This window comes from Chenopodium album, chromosome 26 (assembly GCF_948465745.1).
Source record: "Chenopodium album chromosome 26, dcCheAlbu1.1, whole genome shotgun sequence".
In the NCBI taxonomy this organism is placed as follows: domain Eukaryota; kingdom Viridiplantae; phylum Streptophyta; class Magnoliopsida; order Caryophyllales; family Amaranthaceae; genus Chenopodium; species Chenopodium album.
Window position 1 is genome coordinate 33,258,880 of NC_137859.1, and position 11,046 is coordinate 33,269,925.

The 11,046-nt window shown below is 40.5% G+C and overlaps 1 non-coding gene across 1 annotated transcript; it reads right to left on the reverse strand.

Moving 5' to 3' along the window:
• Positions 1–593: 593 nt before the first annotated feature.
• Positions 594–700, reverse strand: LOC145618750 (small nucleolar RNA R71). Its single transcript, XR_014108005.1, has one exon. It is a non-coding gene; the product is annotated as a small nucleolar RNA R71 (small nucleolar RNA).
• Positions 701–11,046: the final 10,346 nt, after the last annotated feature.

An 11,046-nucleotide genomic window follows, 5' to 3' on the forward strand; every position in this document is an offset into this window, starting at 1 on the left:
GTCTCTTTAGTTCTTTGTTTATGCCCAGGTGTTCCAGATCAGGTTACACTCCATTTGATCCTGAGATCGAGCGCTCGTTTCATAGACAACAGAATCTTTATAGGCAGATCCTGGCAGGTTCTGGGAGTAACGATATTCCTAGAAATCCATTACCTAATTCTAGTGATTCGGAGCACTCTTCTGATTCAGAACTAGAGATGAGTACACCACCACCACCTCCACCGCGCAAGCTCAATGATTATTCGCAGCCGTCCCTGACAGATTTTCCACATCTATCTCCTACACCTGATCTCGAGGGAGTCCAGTTTGAGATCAAGCCCCAATTTATAACGATGATAGAAAGAAAGCAGTTTAGTGGAGCTAAGGGTGAAGATCCTAATCTTCACATTGCAGATTTCTGTCAATATTGCAATACTATTAGGCAGAATGGGGTAACGCAGGACCAAATCAGGGAGATTCTTTTTCCCTTTTCTTTATGTGGAAAAGCTAAATTGTGGTTTAATGGTTTGAATAGAGCTGCACTTGGTATTACTAACTGGGAGACTCTTGCTTTAAATTTTTATAATAAATATTACCCTGCAGAGAAAACAGCTTTATTGAGAAGTGTCATTCAGAATTTTGCCCAGGAGCCAGATGAAGCACTATATGAGGCTTGGGAAAGATTCAAGGATCTGCAAAGGGAGTGTCCCCACCATAATTTGGCAAAGTGGCAGCTAAATCAAGCTTTTTACAATGGATTAGGGAATGCATCAAGGACAATTTTAGACTCCGCAGCTAGCGGTAGATTTATGAATTTAAATGTTGATGATGCAGGTCTGGTTATTGAAGATATGGCGATCCATAATTCCCAATATGGGAATACTAGAGGTTATGCTAATAAGGGCAAGCATCATGTTGATTCAGTAACCCTTATGCAAGCTCAGCTTACTTCTATTTGCCAGAAATTAGATAGCCTTACTACTAACAATTCTAATTCTGTTGCTAATGTTTCTGCTGTTTCTAATAATGCTAATGATGCTTTCTGTGAAAATTGTGGAAGTGTAGGTCATTATGAACAAGATTGCAGGAGTTCAATGGAGCAAGTTAATGCTTTCCAAACTTACAAGCAAAATAACCCATACTCCAATTCCTACAATCCTGGCTACCGGAACCATCCCTACCTATCTTACCGTAGCACCAATGTTCAAAATCCTCCACCTCCACAACAACCACAACAAGCACCCCCTCCACATCAGAAATATTACCACCCTCATGCTAACCAGAAAGCCCCAGCACAAACCCCTACTACATCTTCTGACCCTGCTTTGTCAGAAATTAGAGCAATGCTGACCAGTACGCAAAAGCATATGGAGAGTAGAGACCAACAAATTGACTCTATTATAGCCCAAAATAAAGTCATGGACACCCAAATTGCCCAACTGTCCTCTACCCTTCAATCTCGTCAGCAGGGAGCCCTACCAGCGCAGGGAATTCAACCTACGGAACATGCGAATGCAATTACCCTAAGGAGTGGTTTACACTACGATGGGCCCCAAATGCCCAAAGAGGATGAACCTGATTTAATTAATATTGCTAATCCTGATTCCGTTGTACCAAATGCCCCTGCAGGGCTCCAGGGTAAAATTGTTAATACTAATATTTCTGATGATTCATTGCAGGGTACAACCTCAGGGAAGGATGCACCCCAAGAGAAGAGTAGGGAAGCACCACCAGTTATCAAGCTACCTTTCCCCAACCGTCACTTGAAGACTAAGTTGGATAAGCAGTTTGGTAAGTTTTTGGAGGTAGTAAAAAATTTGCAGGTAACAGTTCCTTTCACAGAACTTATTACTCAGGTTCCTGCATATGCTAAATTCATGAAAGATATTTTGACTAGGAAAAGGGCCTTTAATGAAGTAGAAACTGTAGCATTCACTGAGGAATGTAGTGCACTTTTACAAAATAAATCCTCTCCTAAATTTAAAGGACCCCGGTAGTTTTTCTATCCCTTGTCATATTGGAAATGTTTTCATTGATAAAGCATTATGTGATCTAGGTGCTTCTGTTAGTGTGATGCCATCGTCTGTATGTGCTAAATTAAATATGGGTGATTTAAAAGTTACTAATATAACTTTACAAATGGCAGATCGTTCTGTTAAATACCCCTTAGGTATTTTAGAGGATGTACCTGTTAGAGTTGGTAAATTTTTTATCCCTGTTGATTTTGTTGTTTTAGACATGGCTGAGGACACGCAAATTCCCATTATATTAGGTAGACCTTTTCTCCATACTGCAGGAGCCATTATTGATGTCAAAAATGGTAAACTAACCCTTTCTGTTGGCGACGATAATATCACTTTTAACTTAGGGAAAGTTTTAAAAGGTCCTATGCTTGAAGAAAATTGTTATTTAATTGATGTGCTTGATGTAATGGATGACATTTGTGAGGAGAGCTTACCACAGGTTCTTGCGAGGGACCCCTTGGAGGAAATTCTTTGTGGAAATTTGTCTGCACGTGACATGAGCATATGGAACAAGGAGGTGGATGACATAGAAAGAGCTCTTGCCACCAAGGAATTTGATGCTAATGATTGTGTGAAGGTAGTAAATTTGGTTCAGGAATCAAAACCTGTAGAGGTGAAGAAACCTGAACTAAAACCTCTCCCTTCTCATTTAAAATATGTTTTCCTTGATGAGCAGGAATTGTACCCTGTGATCATTAGTACTGCACTGGATGACCCACAAACTTCCCAACTTCTAGAGGTTCTAAGAACCCACAAAAGGGCAATAGGGTACAGTATTGATGATCTCAAGGGTATAAGCCCTGATTTTTGTATGCACAGGATACACTTAGAGGACAACTACAAACCCTGTATTCAACCCCAGAGGAGGTTGAATCCTAATATGCAAGAGGTAGTTAAGAAAGAGGTTATGAAATTACTTGATGCAGGTATTATATATCCTATTTCTGACTCTAAATGGGTAAGTCCTGTACATGTGGTTCCTAAGAAGGGTGGGATGACTGTTGTTAAAAATGATAAAAACGAATTAATTCCCACTAGAACTGTTACAGGGTAGCGTATGTGCATTGATTATCGTAGATTAAATATCGCCACTAAAAAGGACCACTTCCCTCTCCCCTTTATTGATCAAATGCTTGAGAGGTTAGCAAATCATAAGTTCTTTTGCTATTTGGATGGGTATTCGGGATTTTTCCAAATCCCGATCCACCCTGACGATCAGGAAAAGACTACATTTACATGCCCTTATGGCACTTTTGCATATCGTAGAATGCCTTTTGGTTTATGTAATGCACCTGCTACCTTTCAACGTTGCATGATGAGTATTTTTTCTGAGTTCATAGAGTCTATCATGGAAGTCTTTATGGATGATTTTAGTGTTTATGGTTCTTCATTTGATGCATGCTTAACTAACCTTGCTAAAATCTTGAAAAGATGTGAAAAATGCAATTTGGTTTTAAATTGTGAGAAGTGTCACTTTATGGTGACATAGGGAGTAGTCCTTGGTCACATTGTATCTGATAAGGGCATACAGGTAGACAAAGCTAAGATTTCAGTGATTGAGCAATTACCTCCCCCAGTTAATGTTAAGGGAGTTAGGAGTTTCTTGGGTCATGCGGGGTTTTATCGCCGTTTTATCAAAGATTTTTCTAAAATTGCTAAACCACTAACTCAGCTTTTGCTTAAGGATGCTCCTTTTGTTTTTACTGACGAGTGTCTTGAGGCTTTTGACAGGATTAAGCAGGCTTTGATATCGGCACCCATCATATGTGCACCCGATTGGAACCTTCCATTCGAGATCATGTGTGATGCAAGTGACTTTGCTCTAGGAGCCGTGCTTGGACAAAGGAAGGATAAAGTTTTGCATGCTATTTATTATGCAAGCAAAACTTTAGATGAGGCCCAAGTCAACTATGCCACCACGGAAAAGGAGTTTCTCGCTGTTCTATATGCTTTAGAAAAATTTAGATCATATCTTGTTGGTTCTAAAATCATTGTTTTTACTGACCATGCAGCTTTGAAATATCTAATAGCTAAGGCGGAATCCAAGCCAAGGCTACTCCGGTGGGTTCTTTTGCTCCAAAATTTCAACATCGAGATAAAGGATAAAAAGGGAGCAGAGAACGTAGTGGCAGACCACTTGTCACGTATCAGGTATGATGAGGGTAAGGATTCTCTTCCTATAGATGATTCGTTCCCTGATGACAACTTGTATGCAGTAGTAGAGCATCACCCTTGGTATGCGGATTTTGCTAATTATTTAGTGGGTGGTACTTTACCTCCTGACTTGTCCTACCAACAGAAAAAGAAATTCCTTTCTGATGTTAAACATTATTTTTGGGACGATCCTTTTTTGTTTCGTGAGTGTGCAGATGGATTATTTCGCAGGTGTGTTCCCGAATGGGAGGTTCACGGCGTTCTTACAAGTTGCCACACTTCACCCTATGGTGGACATCATGGCCCTACTAAAACGGTGGCTAAGATTAACGAGTCAGGCTTCTTTTGGCCTACCATGTTTAAAGATGCTAACACTTTTGTGCAGGCTTGTGACTCTTGCCAGAGGACTGGCAACATTTCACGGAGGCATGAGATGCCCCAAACTGGGATTCTTGAAGTTGAAATATTTGATGTTTGGGGTATTGATTATATGGGGCCGTTCCCATTTTCCAATGGGAATTGCTACATACTTATAGCCGTAGATTATGTGTCCAAGTGGGTAGAAGTCATAGCCTCACCAACAAATGATTCTAAGGTAGTCATCAAGTTATTTAAGAAGATCATATTTCCCAGGTTTGGTGTTCCACGAGCTATTATTAGTGATGGGGGTACCCACTTCCACGAGAGACAATTGGGCAACTTACTTAGGAAGTATGGTGTGTATCATAGAACCGGGCTTAGTTACCATCCCCAAACTAGTGGTCAAGTTGAGGTCTCTAATAGGGAAATCAAGGCGATCTTAGAGAAGGTAGTAGCCAAGTCTAGGAAGGATTGGAGTATGAAGCTTGATGACACACTTTGGGCATACCGAACAGCATTTAAGACACCGATTGGTACTTCACCTTATAGACTAGTTTATGGTAAGGCATGTCATCTTCCCGTAGAGTTGGAGTACAAAGCTTTTTGGGCAATCAAAGAGCTTAATATGGATTCTAAGGCCGCGGGTAAGAAGAGACTTCTCCAACTCAATGAGTTAGATGAGTTTAGATAGTCGGCATATGACAGTGCACGCATCTACAAGGAGAAGACCAAGAAGTGGCATGACAAGAGGATCCTACCAAAAGAGTTTGCACCGGGTGATAAGGTTCTTCTCTTCAACTCTAGATTAAAGATTTTTCCAGGAAAGTTGAAGTCTAGATGGTCCGGTCCCTTCACTGTCACAAAGGTGAACAAGTTTGGTTCGGTAGAGCTGGTGAATGATAAAGGCGAAGAGTTCAAGGTCAACGACCAAAGGTTGAAAGTGTATCATGAAGGTGCTACTATTAGAGATGTGGAGGAGACTCTCCTAACTCCACTCCCAAAATGAGCTCAAAGGTGGTAAGAGGGTCGTGCGGGACCTAGATAAACCAGCGCTTTGCGGGAGGCAACCCGTATTTCTTGCTTTCTAGACTAGTTTCCTTTTCTCTTTTTTTTTTATTTTTATTTTAGAGAGGTGAGAAGAGTGATAATTTTACCATTTACAAGTGTTGTTGTACAGGTATGAATTTGACAGGTAAAAAGACTTAGAAAAATTTGAAGAAGAAAAGAATTCGGAGAACTCCAGGGCTAGGTACGGGCCCGATCGGGCGAGGCTCGCCCGATCGGGCGCGCAAGTGAGGCAAAAATCGAGGAAAAATTCGCCCGATCGGACGCGCAAGAAGAGCTGATTTCGGGGATAATTTCGCCCGATCGGGCGCATTTTTGTGGAAAATCGAGTGAAGGAAAAGAAATATCGAGCGAGCAATTTTGCGAAATTGAGCTTCGTGTTCGCGCCCGATCGGGCGAAGCTTGCCCGATCGGGCGCGCAAGTGGATATCTGGAAATTGAAGTTTTCGCCCGATCGGGCGCGCCATCAGCCACGATCCCCCTTAACTTCTTTTCTTTTCTTTCTTTCCTCACTTTCTCCTTATTTCATCTTCTTCATCTTACTTTCTCTCTCTAAAACCTCCATTTTTAAACCTTCAACTCTTACTTCAACCTTAGATCTTCTCCAATTCTTCCATCCAAACTCAAAAATTCTTGCATTTTCCAACTCCTCTCATCTTCCTCTACAATCTACACTAAGTTTTCAACACTTTCTCTCAATTTCCACTCAAACCCTAAGAGAGAGAAAGCTCCAATTCCAACTATTTCTACAAAAAAAAATGGCATCAAAAAGGTCTAGAATGCAAAGGGGTGAAGGATCGAGGCAGCAAGCACCAAGTGTTGACCCGGAGCTTCAAATTCCGGGGTGGGAAAGGGTGGTCATCACCACCCAAGAACAACAACTAAGGATGCTCAACCTCATCTCGCGGCAGGTAATTCCTACCCGTTTCATTCATCACCCCACATTATCTAGACTAGGAATTGATAAGCATGTTGAAAAATTGTTTAAGGGAATAGGCATGAGTGGTTTGTTCAAATTACATTATGATACATATGATTATTTGACCTTAAAATTTATTTCTAGTTTTAATGTCATAAAATCAAATGCTTTAATCTCTCATGTTCAATTTCGTTTGTTTAATAATGATATTAGATTGTCTTTGAAAGAATTTGGGAAATTGTTTGATTTGAAATCGGATAGACCGATTGAACCACCCCAAGACAACATCACCTTTGTCTACCATGCTTTAACGGGGAATCCTAATTTGAACCTCCAACATGCCAAGGGCACTTGGATTCAACATCCCGTGCCAAAACTTTGGCAACGGTTTGTTGGCCTCACCATCTTTGGGAGGCATGAACCCGCGAATGTGAGGAGGGATGAACTAGAATTATTAGGGTCTTACATGATCCCTAGGAGTGACAAGTTAAACATAGTTCATAGGATGGCCCAACATTTCCAACGGGTGGCCAATGCGGCCGAGTCGGGTAGGTCTAGGGTCCCAATTTATTTTAGTGGGTTAGTTACCCACATAGCGGTCAAACACCTAGGTTGGACCCCTAGCGGCGATGGTAAGGTAGCCGGCCCAACCCTTATGGACGGACCCTATTTAGGAGGGCTCAATTGGATAAATGTGATAGGGGGTGAGCCTTGGTGGGTTATTCATAGGGAGTCGGGTAGAAGGGAGAATGCTTTCACTTTGCCTAACCCGACCATAACCAAATTTCAGAAGGGTCTTCCCTCCTACACCTTCGAACTAGGAGACCAAGGAGAGGCCCAACCACACCACCAAGCACCTCCTTCACCACCACAACATTTCCACCAACCATCACCCCAACACTACACACATAACATTCCCACTTCCTCAACCAACTACAACATTGACCCTAACGCCCCATATGACTTCTCGGCTTTTAGAAGCCAATTAGACCGGATAAAGAGTGGGCAAGGAAGGATGGAGGGTATGGTTAGGAACTTGGACACTAGGGTAAGATCCCTAGATGCTAGAGTTGGGGTGGTGAAGAGGAACCTAGGGCGGGGTTTATACCCCATGTATGATGATTATGCCCGTCGGGGGGCTATTCCCCCCGAATCACTAGTTCCTGATTGGTTCCAACCTCCCCAAGGGGGGTACACGGACCCAAGTGCCTACGGTATCTATGTGGACTATTCATCGGTCCATGGATATGGGACCGATGCTCCTTTTGGTGGGCTTGGGGGGAATGTGGACGCTAACTATTTTGCAGGTGGTTCGGGTTATGGTGGTGGTTCGAGCCATGGAGGGGCCGGCCCTAGCCATGGTGGTAGAGGCTATTCGAGGATGGACGAGGATGAGGAGTAGGTTACACTCCCAAGTCAATGAGGGCATTGCTTGATTTGGCTTGGGGGGGTGTTCTTTCGCTTGGTAACTCTCTTTCCTTTCTCTCTATTTACTTGCTTTCTAGTGTAGTTTTTATTTGCTTTCTAGATTAGTTTTATTGCTTTCCTCATATGAAAAACACAAAAAAATTAAAAAATCAAAAAAATCAAAAAATACGAACCAATGAATTGTAAATCATGCTTCCCTGTGCCCCATACTTGAGAAAAATTGTTTTGATTCTTGGTTTTTGATTTTGAGCATTGTGGATTTGTTGATCATGATTTGAAGTTTAATTACTTGGACTTCTAAACTTGCGTCAATTTTGTCCAACTACTTGTGAATATAGTGCTTGACTAGTTGATTTGGTTAGGAATGTGTGTTTAGTTCCTGGTATGTCAATGAATTTGAGTATTGGTTTGCAACTATGAGTAGTGTTTCAGGACTCAATATTATGCACATGTGGAGGACGAAGGCATTTGTTCTTTTAGGTAGCCTTCAGATTTATTTAGATACATTTGTTCCCTTCTTGCTACCCATGTTGTTGCCTTGACTTTTTGTTGTTTTTAGCCACATTACAAGCCTATTTTGCCCCATTGGTTACTAGTCCCAAGCTTGGCTTGGGGGAGCTATTAGTAAGTGAGGTGAGGGAGTTTGTAGTGTGCACATTATTTGCACAATTTGGGTGGGTTTGAGAAGTTATTTGTTCTTGATCATATTTTTGTTTTGATGAGTTTTATTGTGTATATATTTGAAAAAAAAAAGTGTGATGAAAAAAAAAAAGAGAAGTTCAAGAAAAAAGTGAGAAAATAAAATAAAAAAAAAAAGAAAGTGAACTTCTAGAAAAAAAAAATGAAAAAAAAGAGCAAAAGAAAAAAAAAAAGTTTGATGTTCAAATTATCTAAGTGAAGGTTGATCAAAAGAAAAGAAAGAAAAAAAATTGAGTTTCAATGTAAATATTTCAAGTTATGAGTTTAAGGTTTGTTTTTCACTCTAGCTTGTATTATCATATTTTTATGAGTGAATTTTGTAAGTATTGGGTTTGGTTTTATGATTGAAGTATATTTGGTGGATTTGTGTTGGAGTTAGTTTTGTTGGAGATGTGTATGATCATTATATTTGATCATGGGTTTATTAGGATATGGCTCCCTTTTTGCAAAGCTTTTCTCTCACATATTCCCAAATTTATCCTACCTTTTTCACCCTAGCCTTACATTACAAGCTTTAAAAGACCTTTTGACCTTGTCCATAGAGTTGTGTAAATGTGAAAGTGTTGTTTATCAATGCAAGTTATGACTTGACATATTCCGAGTCGACTATTAGGTTGAGTGTATGTCTTTTTAAACACACGAGTGTGTGAGTTTGGGAGGGCATTGTTCACATTAAAGGGGTTGGGACGGAGAGCGATCGAGTACATCTTTTACTCGCCACATATATGAGAGTTGAGTGTGTGAGCACTAGTCTTGAATTCTATATGCTCTTGTGGTTTGCTCTACTTGACAATTGTTGGGGAGGAAGGGTGATTAGATGAATAAGATTGGTTGACTATATGTCCATTTTATATAGTATTTTACCCCCGTCCCTTGGTCATAATTAGTAGTGTTTTTGGCTCTTTAGAGCCACTTTTGTTACTAATATGCATTTTCTAGTGTTTTCGTAGTTTTGGTTGAGTTTTGTAGGGAATTGCACCTTTAGATCACTTTCCCGGGATTTTATGAAGCTACTACGAGCATTGGAGGAGCATGACCGTCGTTGAAGCCCAAGGCCGGCTAGAGCCATCGAGCCGGTGATTAAGGGCTCGGTATTTGGAATACCGAGGTTTGGACCGAGTATTCAAGACCCGAAGAGGAGATCCGGATTGGGCCGAGGAGTCGAGCCCAATCGCAAGTCCAAGACCTCGAGGAGCCACAAGGGCCCGATCGGGCAAGCATAGCACGATCGGGCAAGGCAAGGAAGCACCAAGCCTCGAGTGCTAGGCGCGCCCGATCGTGCGAGGCCTAGCACGATCGGGCGAGGTGCGCAGCAAGAGGGAATGCGAGTAAAGGCGCGCCCGATCGGGCGGCCCTTAGCCCGATCGGGCGCGTGTTTCTGGAGGAGCTGAAGTTGGCGAGGCATTTAGTTCTAATTAGGATCGTTAATTATTTTCGTTTTAAGTACGTTTAGGCTTGTAATTTATTACTTACACTTTTCTTTTCACTTTCTCTCTCTACTTAATATTTTCTCTCTCTAGACTTTTCTCTCTACCTTACTCTTGATCTTGACTACTTTGTAATTTCGCCGTCTTGGTACGATTTCTATTTCATTTAATTTCAGTAATTTCTTCCTTTCAATTCCTTATGGCTTACTTTATTATTTTGCATGTTTTAGATTTAATTATGTGTGAGTAGTTTAATTCTAGGGTTTATGGGGATCCATAATTAATATGAAGGGATAATTTGTTATTATTGATTATTGATATTGCATGATAATTTCTTATTGAATTGTTTTAATTCTTTACAATTGGATTATGAATCGAGCAGATGTAATTTGATTGTGAATGTTTAGCAATATTGAATTGATGAATCGAGCAGATGTTAATTTGATATTAAAGGCTATTTTCAATAGGAACTTAGATCTAGTAAATTGCGAGAGCCTGTTAGATCTATGTTGGTTAATAAATTGCGAGAGCCTGTTAATCATGTTATCTGTGCAATGTTGATTAATTGATTGTTATGTTTTATCCCGGAATATTAATTATTGGTGAACCTATACCCTAGGCCTTCTTATTATCGACTTTCTCCCTAAACTTAATCTTCGTAGTATAGATTCATATTAAAAACAACAAAATTGGTTACCTTTATAATTTAGATTATATTAATTAATTAGGAGTAAAAAGACCAGTTTCCCTGTTGATTCGACCCTACTTCCCTATCTACTTTAGTTAGAGGATTTAGGTAATACTTTTGATTAGGGGATACGACTTTACCCTGTCAAATAGCTAAGCGCTAAAGGAAGAAATATGACCTTGTGGAACAATATAAAATATGAGGCATGAGCACAAGGAAAATGAGGACCAAGATTTAACTCTTGGACTAACCCTCGTATGAGTCATATCTATTCCAACACAAGCATATGTTTAAGAGATATAT